This window comes from Procambarus clarkii, unplaced genomic scaffold (assembly GCF_040958095.1).
Source record: "Procambarus clarkii isolate CNS0578487 unplaced genomic scaffold, FALCON_Pclarkii_2.0 HiC_scaffold_298, whole genome shotgun sequence".
NCBI lineage: Eukaryota > Metazoa > Arthropoda > Malacostraca > Decapoda > Cambaridae > Procambarus > Procambarus clarkii.
Window position 1 is genome coordinate 211440 of NW_027189331.1, and position 15893 is coordinate 227332.

A 15893-nucleotide genomic window follows, 5' to 3' on the forward strand; every position below is an offset into this window, starting at 1 on the left:
GCCCGTGTTTCACAAGAGATCCTTAACATTTTAAGCATCAATTGTATTGACTAATGTACGTCTTCTAACCTTTAAGACATAAATAGACAAGACATAGATAAATGAGTGAATAATACTGAGTGACTAGGTTAGGGCGAGGAACATAGTACAGTGTCTGGCTTTGGAAGAATGCCTACTGTTTTAGAAACCTTATTGCCATGATCATAATCGTATGGGTTAAAAAGCATTTGTTGTCACTCCTACACTGTGGCTTGTTGAGCTTGAAAGCTTTGCTCCTTGTTCGTGTTACATCTGACCTTTTGAAGAAATTGTATGAATCAATATCCTCCAAATTGTTCAGTATTTTAAAGGTTTCGCTCTATTACTCTCTCATTTGCATATATCTAAGCATATAGATTAGATATAGATTTAGATTAGATTTTTTAGTCAGGTAAAGGTACATACATTGCAGATGAGTTACAAAGGGAAAGATAATGACTAGAGTTCACTAGCTCTATTGGAAGAGAAACGTCTGCAAGACAAGTGTGGGCAAAAATTAAGGTAGCTAAGGGGACAGAGCGGCTCACAACGACCCCCAGGGTAAGGCTGAAGAACTAATTCACAAGTGGAGTGATGCAGCATCATCCTCCTCCCTCCCTGCAGAAGTAAGCAGGGAACAGCTCCTCCGACATAATGACAGAAGGATTAGGATAACAAGAGCACAATCTAGTGATGACGAGTATGGGGAACCAATTACAGCCAAGGAAGTAAAGGGGGCTATGAAAAGGGTAAAAGTACAGCACCTGGTGAAGATGGCGTCACCTACGACATACTCAATGCACTGTGTGAAGTGTCTGGCAATCCACTACTCCACCTGTTTAACAAGTCATTCCTATGTGGAGTGTTGCCCACACAATGGAAACATGCAATAATGGTCCCAATACCGAAACCCAATGACCCTGGCAATTATAGACCTATCAGTCTCATGTAATGCACTTGGAAGATGCTTGAAAGGATCATCCTAAACCGACTATTGCACAAAATAGGCAGGTTAGGGGAGGGGTCAATGGGTTTGTTAAAGGACGGAGGACAGCAAACTATAGTTAATTACCTTGCTAATGATACAGCTAAGTACTCCCAATAAACTCGCACCTCGGGGCAAAATTTTAAAATTTAAAATACAATACCTAAAGCCACTAATACGCATAGCGTTTCGGGCAAGTATATACGAAGTAAAACCCAAACAAAGAACTGACTCCGTAGGACCCATAAAAGATGAGACTAACAATTTTAAGTTGTATGATAAAAGGGCGGCAAACACTCTCAATGAATACCTAACATCAGTGTTCACACTAGAAAGCTTGAATGACATCCCATCACCAACACAAATGTTTGTCGGAGGTAAGGAGAATGAATTAAGAGAAATACCAATTACACGCGACACAATCAGGAAGAGCATTGACAAACTAAAAGACTCAGAAGCCCAAAGTGTAAATGGATTTAAGTCCCAAGTCGTAAAGGAACTGGCAAATGAATTGGGTGGTTGTAGGTTGGGTGGTTAATATCCCCCGGGGGGATATTAATAGGGTATTAAAAGTATCAACACAGGACAGAACACGAAACAATGGATATAAATTGGATAAGTTTAGATTTAGGAAAGACTTGGGTAAATACTGGTTCAGTAACAGGGTTGTTGATTTGTGGAACCAATTGCCGCGTAACATTGTGGAGGTGGGGTCCCTCGATTGTTTCAAGCACGGGTTGGACAAGTATATGAGTGGGATTGGGTGGTTATAGAATAGGAGCTGCCTCGTATGGGCCAATAGGCCTTCTGCAGTTACCTTTGTTCTTATGTTCTTATGTTCTAATGGACATAACCGGGGGGATATTAATAGGGTATTAAAAGTATCAACACAGGACAGAACACGAAACAATGGGTATAAATTGGATAAGTTTAGATTTAGGAAAGACTTGGGTAAATACTGGTTCAGTAACAGGGTTGTTGATTTGTGGAATTAAGCGTAATGTGCCGCGTAACATTGTGGAGGTGGGGTCCCTCGATTGTTTCAAGCACGGGTTGGACAAGTATATGAGTGGGATTGGGTGGTTATAGAATAGGAGCTGCCTCGTATGGGCCAATAGGCCTTCTGCAGTTACCTTGGTTCTTATGTTCTTATGTAGGTAGGAGCTGCCTCGTATGGGCCGGTGGGCCTTCTGCAGTTGTCTTTGTTCTTGTGTTCTTGTGTTCTTATGTTGAGTAGCAACATTTGCAAATTTGCAGATGATACAAAAATAGGTAGGGAAATTAACACGGAAGAAGACTCACTATCACTTCAAGTTGATCTAAATAGGGTTTTGAAATGGTCAAAAGATTGACAGATGCAGTTTAATGCTGATAAATGTAAAGTTTTGAGACTAGGTAATGATGATAGTTACAAGATACGAGCTAGATGGTGTTGAGATTGCGAAGTCGGATTGTGAAAGGGATCTGGGAGTTATGATTAGTAAGAATTTAAAACAAAAGAATCAATGCATGAATGCTCGTAATAAGGCAAATAGGACACTGGGATTTATTAATCGAAGTGTTAGTAACAAGACACCTGGTGTGGTTCTTCAGCTATATCTTGCTCTGGTTAGGCCCCATTTACATTATGCAGTTCAGTTTTGGTCGCCATATTATATAATGAATATAAATTCACTTGAACGTGTCTAGAGTAGGGTGACTAAGTTAATTCCCCAAAATAGAAATCTTTTATATGAAGAAAGATTAACAAAGCTTAAATTGCATTCACTGGAAAAGCGAAGAGTTAGGGGTGATATGATAGAGGTTTACAAGTGGATGAATGGACATAACAAAGGGGATATTAGTAGGGTATTAAAAGTATCAACACATGACAGAACACAAAACAATGGGTATAAATTGGATAAGTTTAGATTTAGGAAAGACTTGGGTAAATACTGGTTTGGCAACAGGGTTGTTGATTTGTGGAACCAATTACCGCGTAACGTGGTGGAGGTGGGGTCCCTCGATTGTTTCAAGCGTGGGTTGGACATGTATATGAGTGGGTTTGGGTGGTTATAGATAGGAGCTGCCTCGTATGGGCCAATAGGCCTTCTGCAGTTACCTTTATTCTTATGCTCTTAATTCACTATGCTTGCCAGTGAAACTCCTTTTCAGAAAATCGCTGGACCATGGAATAGTTCCCCTAGTAATAATTGAAGGTGATGTAGTGATCGAGTAATCCTTATACTCCATTATCTCATCATCTTAATGGCATAACTAATTACACAAGCATTAATCCTATCCCTATTTACAGGTAACGGTTTTCCACCCTTCTATATCTTACTGTGAGGTGTCGTCACCGTACATAAGCAAGCGACTTGAGAATAGCACATTACGGGCTATTCATGCCCGTGCCACCTCTTGGGTGGCTTAATCTTTATAAATAAATCAGAATAGCACACACCACACGGGAGACATCTCCCGTCACGCAGGGTGCAGTCGCACCTCCACAGATCTCCAGTATCAGCTCTTGATATTGGTAATGGCTCAAAAGGGCCACCACTTACGGGGTATTCATGCCCGTGTCACCTCTTGGGTGGCTTAATCTTCATCAATCAATCGAATAGCACACAGTACAATCTCCAGTCAAGAATGTAGCACTCGGCGTGTACAGTTCTAATCGACCCAAGACGCTACAGCCTCGACACAGAGCAGACAGCAGACTACGACCGTTGTTCAGGTCCATGTAAACTACATCTACCCGAAGTCCTTCGTCTGAATAGCCAGTTACCAGTTACAGGAGATACTTTTTCACCCACAGAGTTATTAACTCATGGAACCGCCTACCCACCGAAGCGGTACGTGGCAAAACGATGCTGATTTTCAAAATATACCTGGAAAAGATCATTCCTCCCTACACCTGGGGGGTACCTTCGTTAAAGTAAAAAGGTATACAGAAATAACAAAGAAAATAGATATGAATACTATTACCTTCGATGTTAGTAGTAGTTGTGCAAGTGAGGAGAAAGAAAAAATATTACGGAGTTCATGGATGAAAGTAGATTGATAATATTATCTTGGAACGTTAATGGATTAAAAACTAGAGCGGTGGATATACACTATTATACTCTTAGAGAGAATATTAACATAGCAGCACTCCAGGAAACTGGGGATAGGGATGGTAACAATCTGAACATGAAGATGAACATGTTGAACATGAAGATGTTCAACTGCTGGGCGAGCCCTCTCCTACTCATCTGAGGGGAGGGAGATTAGATTATGCTTGTTTGATAAATGCTGAGGGCATAGAGGAGAATTGTCTTACTGTGGATGAAATGCTAAGAGATTTTGCATTACAAATACAGCTTAAACTAGATAAAAAGCATGCCTGCCTTCAGAGGAAAAGCTTAAAGTTTAATAAGGGAGAATTAAGGGGTCTTGTTGGTCATATTAAGTCTTGGTATGATACTTATAAGCCAGTTTCGGCAGAAGCATTTTATTAAGATTTAATTAAGGAGGTAGATGTATTTAATGCAACATTGAACCGGAAAACATCTGGTATAGAATAGCCCGGACAAGTATATTAGCGGGTTGGACAAGTATATGAGTGGGATTGGGTGGTTATAGAATAGGAGCTGCCTCGTATGGGCCAATAGGCCTTCTGCAGTTACCTTTGTTCTTATGTTCTTATGTTCTTAAAAGCATCCCCCCATAAAAGTGTGCGGAGAAGAGAAAGGAAATTTGGAGCAAGTATTGGCAGGAGTTTGCAGAGAAAGTTAGGAGTAACAAGCTTGAAGGAAATCTGGCAAGACATAAATGAAATAAGGGGTAAAAAGCAGAATTTTGTTGCACATCCTGACCCGTAAGGAATTGCAAAAGGTCTCGTAAATAAATGGGCGGAAGCTGCCAAACTTAGTTCATTTAATTACCCGCTGTAACGAGAGAGTCGTTTGATTCTTGGAAAGATCTAAGAAAGGATTTTATACTTACAGCAGGTAACAGTGGTGATGTCACTTGCACAGGTATTACCAGAGAAGAACTAATAACGGCGATTAAAGTTGGGAAATCTACCGCCCCTGGGGAGGATGGAGTAACTTATGAAATACTTAATGAACCTGCCATTATGACGAAAAGCCCGCTGTTAGACCTCTTTAATATTAGTTATAAAGAGGGCAGAATTCCCAGTAAATGAAAAAGAACTATGATCATCCTTATCCCTAAAGCCAATGGAGAGTACAGACCTGTGTCTTTAACCTCGTGTTTTTGTAAATTGATGGAGAGGATCATTTTAAATAAACTTTTGTATATAATAGGTGATCAGCTGTCTAATAATTTTTCGGGTTCCTCAGAGGAAAAAGTACCTCTGACTGTATTATTAAATGTCTAGCTAATGGTAATGATTATTATAGAATTTTTATTGATTTATAAGGAGCTTTTGATAAAGCCAACAAAGAGGTTATTTTATATGAATTAGCTGGTCTTGGTGTTGAAGGGAGATTATTGCGCTGGATAGGGGATTATCTTCAGGAAAGGAAGGCTCAGGTGTGGTATCAAGGTTGTATGGTTCAAGGTATCAAGGTCAAGAACTCTGCACACCTCAGGGAGGAGTGTTGAGTCTCACCCTGTTTAATGTACTAATGAATAAGATAGCATCTGAGAAATACTCAAATTGGGTAACTCCAATCATATATGCTGATGATATTTTGTTTCAGGGCAAAGATATTTCAAAGATTCAAACAGTGTTGGACAATTTCGGAAACCAGTGTCACCACATGGGACTAGTGGTTAATGAAGACAAAACTAAAGTTTGAATGTAGAAGTCGGAGGCCCATTATATTGGAAATAAACGGTAAAAATATAGTTAATATATATAAATATTTAGGCATATATGTTGGATATACCTATGAGAGTTTGGAAACTGAGATGAACAGACTGTTGAGTCAATGTCGGAAGAGATTACAACCTCTGAAGGCCTTGGCATGCTGTGGAAAGGAGTGGGAGTCCAAGTGCTACGAATGATGTACTTGAGTACTGTAAGATTTCTTATTGATTATGCTGCACCTGTCATTTCTTGTTTTGGTAAAGGTAGGATGGGCAAGTTGGAGAAGATACAAAATGAAGCCGTTGGGGGTCGTTGTGAGCCGCTGCTACCTTAATTTTTGCCCACACTTGTCTTGCAGACGTTTCTCTTCCAATAGAGCTAGTGAACTCTAGTCAATGTCTTTCCCTTTGTAACTCATCTGCAATGTATGTACCTTTACCTGACTAAAAAATCTAATCTAAATCTATATCTAATCTATATGCTTAGATATATGCAAATGAGAGAGTAATAGAGCGAAACCTTTAAAATACTGAACAATTTGGAGGATATTGATTCATACAATTTCTTCAAAAGGTCAGATGTAACACGAACAAGGAGCAAAGGTTTCAAGCTCAACAAGCCACAGTGTAGGAGTGACAACAAATGCTTTTTAACCCATACGATTATGATCATGGAAATAAGGTTTCTAAAACAGTAGGCATTCTTCCAAAGCCAGACACTGAACTATGTTCCTCGCCCTAACCTAGTCACTCAGTATTATTCACTCATTTATCTATGTCTTGTCTATTTATGTCTTAAAGGTTAGAAGACGTACATTAGTCAATACAATTGGTGCTTAAAATGTTAAGGATCTCTTGTGAAACACGGGTATTAATAAAAAATTTTATTATGTAAAATAAATAAAAAAGGCCCAAGGGCCATGAAGTAACAAGAATGCAAGGCCGGCACAAGCTGGCGTAAGTAGAGAAGACGGAAGATTCTTCATATTAAAAGACCTTGCTTATCCAAGATGGCAGTCACACCCTGCTTGTCCTGGACAATCACCATATGGAGAAGGACTGTTTACTGTGAAGGGAAGTCCACAAATGCAATGCCAGCATGAGTCAGTCTTGAAGGGTAAACGATGATGGCACCCTCACAGTAACACAAAAGCCGAGCAAGCCCAGTGAGGAAGACCTGTTGATGGGAAGGAGGAGAATTATTAGTCACAACAAAATCCACATAGAAACAAAGGAGAGAAAAAAAATAAAGTGGATGTCTTCTTTTTGTATAGACATAATAAATATTGCCATTTGGCTATGTATTTATATGATATATAATAGAATACAGCATAAAACAAAATAAGAGGGGTGGTAGGAGAAGAAAAGATTAGTGTTCAGTGAGAATCCACAAGGTCTTCTCTGAATACTCTATTTTCTTCAAGGCTGTGGGTCCCTACAATTGCACCAGAGGTGGTACACACCCCTATTATTATTTAAACAGGTGAGTACACACACGGTGTTAGCAAACTTAGCCTCCAAACACACACACACACATGGTATCAGCAAACTTAGCCTCCAAACACACACACACACATGGTATCAGCAAGCTTAGCCTCCAAACACACACACACATGGTACCAGCAAGCTTAGCCTCCAAATACACACATGGTATCAGCAAGCTTAGCCTCTAAACACACACACACATACACACATGGTATCAGCAAGCTTAGCCTCCAAACACACACACACATGGTATCAGCAAGCTTAGCCTACAAATACACACATGGTATCAGCAAGCTTAGCCTCCAAACACACACACACACATGGTGTCAGCAAGCTTAGCCTCCAAACACACACACACACATGGTATCAGCAAGCTTAGCCTCCAAACACACACACACACACATGGTATGAGCAAGCTTAGCCTCCAAACACACACACACACATGGTATCAGCAAACTTAGCCTCCAAACACACACACTCACATGGTATCAGCAAGCTTAGCCTCCAAACACACACACACACACACACACACATGGTACCAGCAAACTTAGCCTCCAAACACACACACACACATGGTATCAGCAAGCTTAGCCTCCAAACACACACACACACATGGTATCAGCAAGCTTAGCCTCCAAATACACACATGGTATCATCAAGCTTAGCCTCTAAACACACACACACACACACAAATGGTATCAGCATGCTTAGCCTCCAAACACACACACACACACATGGTATCAGCAAGCTTAGCCTCCAAACACACACACACACACACACACACATGGTATCAGCAAGCTTAGCCTCCAAACACACACACACACACACATGGTATCAGCAAGCTTAGCCTCCAAACACACACACACACACATGGTATCAGCAAGCTTAGCCTCCAAACACACACACACACATGGTATCAGCAAACTTAGCCTCCAAACACACACACACACGGTATCAGCAAGCTTAGCCTCCAAACACACACACACACACACATGGTATCAGCAAGCTTAGCCTCCAAACACACACACATACATGGTATCAGCAAGCTTAGCCCCCAAACACAGACACACACGGTATCAGCAAGCTTAGCCTCCAAACACACACACACACACACATGGTATCAGCAAGCTTAGCCTCCAAACACACACACATGGTATCAGCAAGCTTAGCCTCCAAACACACACACACAGAAAATGGGGACATTGAAACAGTTGATAAACTTGATTTCAAGAGAGAGAGGTCACTATGGGGAACTTCAAATTTTTTTTAATAAGTAATTAGGCAGACTTGTTGCTAGACAGGGAAGTAAATTAAATGTATGCCAAATTTTGCAAAATATACAATGAAGGCACACAAACATTCATACCAAAACAGAGATGCAGGGCCAGAAAACAGGATTGGTTCAACAGAAATTGAGAGAGGGCCACAGACCAAAAGACACAAAAATGGAATGAAAGACATTGAAAAACTACAAGCAGATGTCAACAAAGTTTTCGATTGGGCAGCAGAAAATAACATGATGTTTAACAGTGATAAATTTCAGGTATGGCAAAAATGAGGATCTGAAACATAATACAGGGTACAAAACACAATCGAATCTTCCCACAGTAGAAAAACAGCATGTCAAGGATTTGGGAATAATGATGTCCGACGATCTAATGTTTAGGGAGCATAACCAAGCAAATATTGCGTCAGCCAGAAAAATGATCGGATGGATTATGAGAACTTTCAAATCCAGGGATCCCATCACAATGGTTGTACTCTTCAAGTCACTTATGTTGTCCCGTCTCGAGTACTGCTCAGTATTCACTTCCCCCTTCAGAGCAGGAGAGATTGCTGAAATAGAGGGAATACAGAGAACATATACGGCACGCATAGACGAGATAAAACACCTAAATTATTGGGATCGTCTCAAAGCTCTCCAAATGTACTCTCTAGAAAGGAGACGAGAGAGATACCAAATAATATACACATGGAAGATACTGGAGGGCCAGGTCCCAAATCTACACAGCATTATAACAACGTACTGGAGTGAACGATATGGAAAAAAATGCAAGATTGAACCAGTGAAGAGCAGAGGTGCCACAGGCACAATCAGAGAGCACTGTATAAACATCAGAGGTCCGCGGTTGTTCAACGTCCTCCCAGCGACTATAAGAAATATTGCCGGAACAACTGTGGACATCTTCAGGAGAAAACTGGACTGTTTTCTAAGAGAAGTTCCTGATCAGCCAGGCTGTGGTGGGTATGTGGCCCTGCGGGCCGCTCCAAGCAACAGCCTGGTGGACCAAACTCTCACAAGTCGAGCCTGGCCTCGGGCCGGGCTTGGGGAGTAGAAGAGCAGAACCCCATCAAGCAGGCATCAACATAGAAAGAAGCCAAACCCCCAATCATACCAGCGATACAAAGATGCGAGAAACAACTATACAGCAGTAAGGGGAGAGGCAGAAAGAAATGTTTAAAAAGGGATAATGGATAAATGTAAAACAGAACTGGGCCTATTCTACAAATTCATAAACAACAAATTGCAGGTAAAGGATAATATCCAGAGGTTGAAAATAGGAAACAGATTCACAGAAAATGATAATGCAATGTGTGAAACATTAAACCAAAAGTTCCAAAGTGTGTTTATACAAAATGAAATCTTAAGAGAACCAGACACAATAAGAATTTCTGAGAACATCATAGAGCGTATAGAGGTGTCTAGAGATGAAGTGGAAAATATGCTAAAGTAGCTAAGTAAGAACAAAGCAGTTGGTCCAGATGAAGTTTCACCATGGGTTCTGAGAGAATGTGCATCTGAGCTCAGCCTTCCACTTCACCTGATCTTTCAGGCATCCCTGTGTATAGGAGTCATAGCAAACATGTGGAAAAAGGCTAACATAGTTCCAATCTACAAAAGTGGCAACAGGGAAGACCCCACCCCTCTCAGTTATAGACCTGAATCATTGACAAGTGTAACAGTGAAAAGATTGAACAAAAAAAATAATAAAAACTAAATGGGTAGAACACCTGGAGAGAAATTATATAATATCACACAGACAGTATTGTTTTCGATCTGGAAGATCCTGTGTATCGAATTTACTCAGTTTCTATGATTGAGCCACAGAGATTTTAAAGGAAAAAGGTAGTTGGGTCGACTGCATCTATCTAGACATAAAAAAGGCTTTCGACAGAGTTCCACATAAGAGGTTGTTCTGGAAACTAGAAAATTTTGGATGGGTGACAGGTAAGCTTCTAACATGGATGAAAAATTTTCTGACTGATAGAAAAATGAGGGCAGTAATCAGAGGCAATCGGACTGGAGAAGTGTCACAAGTGGAGTACCACAGTACATGCACCAGAAATGTTCATTGTCTACATAAATGATCTACCAGTTGGAATACAGAATTATATAAACATGTTTGCTGATGATGCTAAGATAATGGGATGGATAAGAAATTTAGATGATTGTCATGCCCTTCAAGAAGACCTGGACAAAATAAGTATATGGAGCACCACTTGGCAAATGAAATTTAATGTGAATAAATGCCATGTTATGGAATGTGGAATAGAACATAGATCCCACACAACCTACAAATTATGTGAGAAATCTTTATATAATTCTGATAAAAGAAAGAGGTCTAGGGTTGATTCTAGATAGAAAACTATCACTTGAGGCCCACATAAAGAACGTTGTGTGAGGAGCCTATGCCACGCTTTCTAACTTCAGAATTTTGTTTAAATACATGGATGGCGAAATACTAAAGAAATTGTTCACGAGTTTTGTTCGGCCAAGGCTAGAATATGCAGCGGTTGTTTGGTGCCCATATCTTAAGAAGCACATCAACAAACTGGAAAAGGTGCAAAGACATGCTACTAAGTGGCTCCCAGAACTAAACGGCAAGAGCTATGTGGAGAGGTCAGAGGCATTATATATGCCAAAACTAGAAGACAACAAAAAGAGGTGATAAAATCACTATGTACAAAATAGTAACAGGAATTGATAAAATCGACAGGGAAGATTTCCCGAGACCTGGAACTTCAAGAACAAAAGGTCATAGATTTAAACTAACTAAACAAAGATGCCAAAGAAATATAAAAAAATTTCCTTTCGCATACAGAGTGGTACACGGTTGGAACAAGTTAAGTGAGAAGGTGGTGGCGGCCAAGACCGTCAGTAGTTTCAAAGCATTATGTGACAAAGAGTGCCGGGTAGACGGGACACCACGAGCGTAGCTCTAATCCTGTAACTACACTTAGGTAACTACATTTGGTGTCAGCAAGCTTACCGTCGAAACACACACAAACAGCCTGCCTATTATTCAAGGCCTTCTCTGAGTACTCTCTATTTTCTTCTCTGAGGCTATGGGTCCCTAATCTTGCACCAGAGGTGGTACAACTTTTAAGTTTTTAACTACTGCACTGAACACCTGATTTTGGCAAAGACTTCTTAGTGCAATTGTCAAGGACATAGTTCTGGTATTTTTTTGTTTATAAATATTCAGGTATAGTTAATGTCAAAATGTTTCAAAACTCAACAATTTATATTTCAAAACAAAAAAAGTAATGAAAACATTACAAAACATTAAAATAAAGCCTAATTAATTAATTAATAAAATAGCACAACTCTCAGAATGTCTAAAGGTGCTTTGAGCAATGAAGTAGTTAATTTTATATATATAACATTATATATATAATATATATTTACCTGTGACTACTGCTTAGCAAAAATTTGATCTCTGTGAAAATTGGTCTCGTCATTGCTAGGAGATATTTTAAGACCATGATTTGCTGTGGATGGCACTGTAGTCTTCAAGTCATCAATCTAAAAATAGAGGTAATCTTTTAAAATGTAAATTTTGTATAAAAAAAAATGCAAAAATAAATTGCAAGAATAATATGAAGTTATAATACAATTTTTTTTTAATTATTTAAATATTTGTGAGACATTATTAAGAAATGTATGAAGTACAGATTCTCTAAGACCTGATATGTATCTGCTTATGTTCCACCACATTACATTCAGGGCTGAAGAGAAAACACAGCCAGTAAGGTAATGATCACTTAGGATGGACTGGGATGCTACATGTAGGTGGGGGCTAAGCTGCGTGAGGCTAGGATGCCCAGCCTGCATTGTCTAGGCTGGGCTGGGCTAGGCAACACTAGGAAGGAGTCAACAAATCTCTGGAGTGCCTTACTTTTCCTGATATCCTTAAAAAAGCAAGAATGATGCCATTTTATAAAGGAGGCGAGACAGCAGACATAAACAATTAAAGAAAAATATCAAATCTACTTATACTTTCAAAAATATTTGATTTTTTTTTTACAAACATCTCTTCCTACTTTGTAAAATTCAACATGAATAAAAACACACACACACATCCCTAGGAAGCAGCCCATAGCAGCTGTCTAACTCCCAGGTACTTATTTACTGTTAGGTGAACCAGATATAGAGAATAACCACAAAATGCTATCTTTATAAGAACTATCTTGTAAAGCCACTAGTACACGCAGCATTTCAGGCAGGATATATAAAATATTATACATATATATATATATATATATATATATATATATATATATATATATATATATATATATATATATATATATATATAAATATATATATATATATATATATATATATATATATATATATATATATATATATATATATATATATATATATATATATATATATGAATACATACATACGGGACAAAGAGCCAGAGCTCAACCACCGCAAGCACAACTAGGTGAGTACACACACACACACACACACATTATATATATATGCGAACAAGCCTGAATGGTCCCCAGGACATATGCAACTGAAAACTCAACTGAAGTTATTATATATATATATATATATATATATATATATATATATATATATATATATATATATTTATATATATATATATATATATATATATATATATATATATATATATATATATATATATATATATATATATATATATATATATGAGTGTCAGACCATGGAGGAATGATTTTTTTTAATTTAATTTATATAAAAAATTATTCCTTCTGAAGATGTATTAATATATGAAAGTACTTAAGGAAATTCCTGTTTCAATTCTTCCTCCGTGGTCTGACACTGTCACATTTTTCATCAAGTGTTAATTTTTGTGATTTACACACACGTGGCATGTTTACACACACATTATTTATATTATATATATATATATATATATATATATATATTATATATATATATATTAAGGGAGCCGGTCGGCCGAGCGGACAGCACGCGGGACTTGTGAGCCTGTGGTCCTGGGTTCGATCCCAGGCGCCGGCGAGAAACAATGGGCAGAGTTTCTTTCACCCTATGCCCCTGTTACCTAGCAGTAAAATAGGTACCTGGGTGTTAGTCAGCTGTCACGGGCTGCTTCCTGGGGGTGGAGGCCTGGTCGAGGACCGGGCCGTGGGGACACTAAAAAGCCCCGAAATCATCTCAAGATAACCTCAAGATATATACATATATATATATATATATATATATATATATATATATATATATATATATATATATATATATATATATATATATATATATATATATATATATATATATATATATATATATGCAATTGACGATCACAAAACACTGATCATTTTATGCGGAAAATCCACAGAGAAATATGAAATGAGGTGAACGTTTCGGCTTTGTTAAAGCCTTTGTCAACACCAGACTGACCTAACGCAACTGATCTAACTGATCCCGTGGTCAGTCTGGTGTTGACAAAGGCTTTAACAAAGCCGAAACGTTCACCTCATTGCATATTTCTCTGTGGATTTTCCGCATATATATATATATATATATATATATATATATATATATATATATATATATATATTATTAAATATGACCGAAAAAGTAAGATTAATAATTCTAACACGAATTTTCTCAATCTTTCGTACATTACGCTTCACTGTTGGAGGTAAATCAAAAATCACTTCTCCAAAATTCATTTTTATTTCTAGTCTGACGCGACACGGGCGCGTTTCGTAAAACTTATTACATTTTCAAAGACTTCACAAATACACAACTGATTAGAACTTACGTATCTCTGCTATTATATCTAATATAGCTTAGATATAATAGCAGAGATACGTAAGTTCTAATCAGTTGTGTATTTGTGAAGTCTTTGAAAATGTAATAAGTTTTACGAAACGCGCCCGTGTCGCGTCAGACTAGAAATAATAATGAATTTTGGAGAAGTGATTTTTGATTTACCTCCAACAGTGAAGCGTAATGTACGAAAGATTGAGAAAATTCGTGTTAGAATTATTAATCTTACTTTTTCGGTCATATTTAATAATATATGTCTACAGGAAAGACTGCTACCAAAATATATATATATATATATATATATATATATATATATATATATATATATATATATATATATATATATATATATATATATATATATATATATATATATATATGAACCCTCAACCCTATAAGTGGAGGGTTCCTACATACTCAACCAGTGGTGGTACCCTCTATATATTAATAAAAAGGCAAGGCTATGCTAAATCTTGGCAGGGATTGGCTTGGCTAAGCTGGTCAGGGCTTGGCTAGGGTAGGAAGGACTGGTCATGTTTAAAAGCAAGGTAGGGTTAGGCTAGGCAAGACTAGGTAAGGGTATACTGGGATAGGCTTGGCTACGGTAGGCTAGGAAGAGGTAAACTAGGATAAGCAAGGCTGTGCAAGCACTATGCACAGCTAGAATGAACTATGCTAAGATGGTTTAAGCTGGGCTAGGTTAGGATAAGCTGAGTCATGCAGGGCCCCGATTGACCAGTGGAGTCTAATAGTCTAACCTTCTAGCTAGTTTGCTGACCTAAGAGTGTAAATGCCTAGCCCCTAACCTGAGATATATACAAGAGTTGTTACATTCTTGTACAGCCACTAGTACGAGTAGCGTTTCGGGCAGGTCCCTGGAATACGATCCCCGCCGCGAAGAATCGTTTTTTCATCCAAGTACACATTTTACTGTTGCGTTAAACAGAGGCTACAGTTTAGGATTTGCGCCCAGTAAATCCTCCCAGGCCAGGATACGAACCCATGACATAGCGCTCGCGGAACGCCAGGCGAGTGTCCTACCACTACACCACCTGCTGTAATATTATTATAAAAGAAATATTACTTATTATAATCGTAAATACTAAATACCTGTTGTGTTGATTTAGGGGCGACGACGATCGTGGGATCGGATGCGAGCCACAGGTGGCCTACACCATGCTTTCTAAGGCGTCCCTCTCATAACAAAAACAAATCCGTGCATTCATACACAAACAGAGACCCCGTGGTTATGCGAATACTTGCAATTCTTTTACTTAAAATAATAACAATTAGATTAATAATAATTAACATAATTTTTACTCAAGATTCACAAACATCATTAATACTATTTAAAAAAAAAATTTATAAGACATCTAAAAACAGATATACAGACTTTGTGTGATATTTATTTCAACATTATATATTAATAGAATGTTGAAACTATTATTTTTAAATATTAGGTAGTTTCCAGCTACGTATATCGCATATAAACGTTGCAAAAAGATTTTAGACTGAATTAACACATTA

The 15893-nt window shown here is 38.2% G+C and overlaps 1 long non-coding RNA gene across 1 annotated transcript; it reads right to left on the reverse strand.

The window, feature by feature from the left end:
• Window positions 1–6674: 6674 nt before the first annotated feature.
• Window positions 6675–15585, reverse strand: LOC138361305 (uncharacterized). The gene is made up of 3 exons (XR_011226906.1): window positions 15477–15585; window positions 11979–12095; window positions 6675–6980 (listed from the first exon to the last, which is right to left on the reverse strand). It is a non-coding gene; the product is annotated as an uncharacterized lncRNA (long non-coding RNA).
• Window positions 15586–15893: the final 308 nt, after the last annotated feature.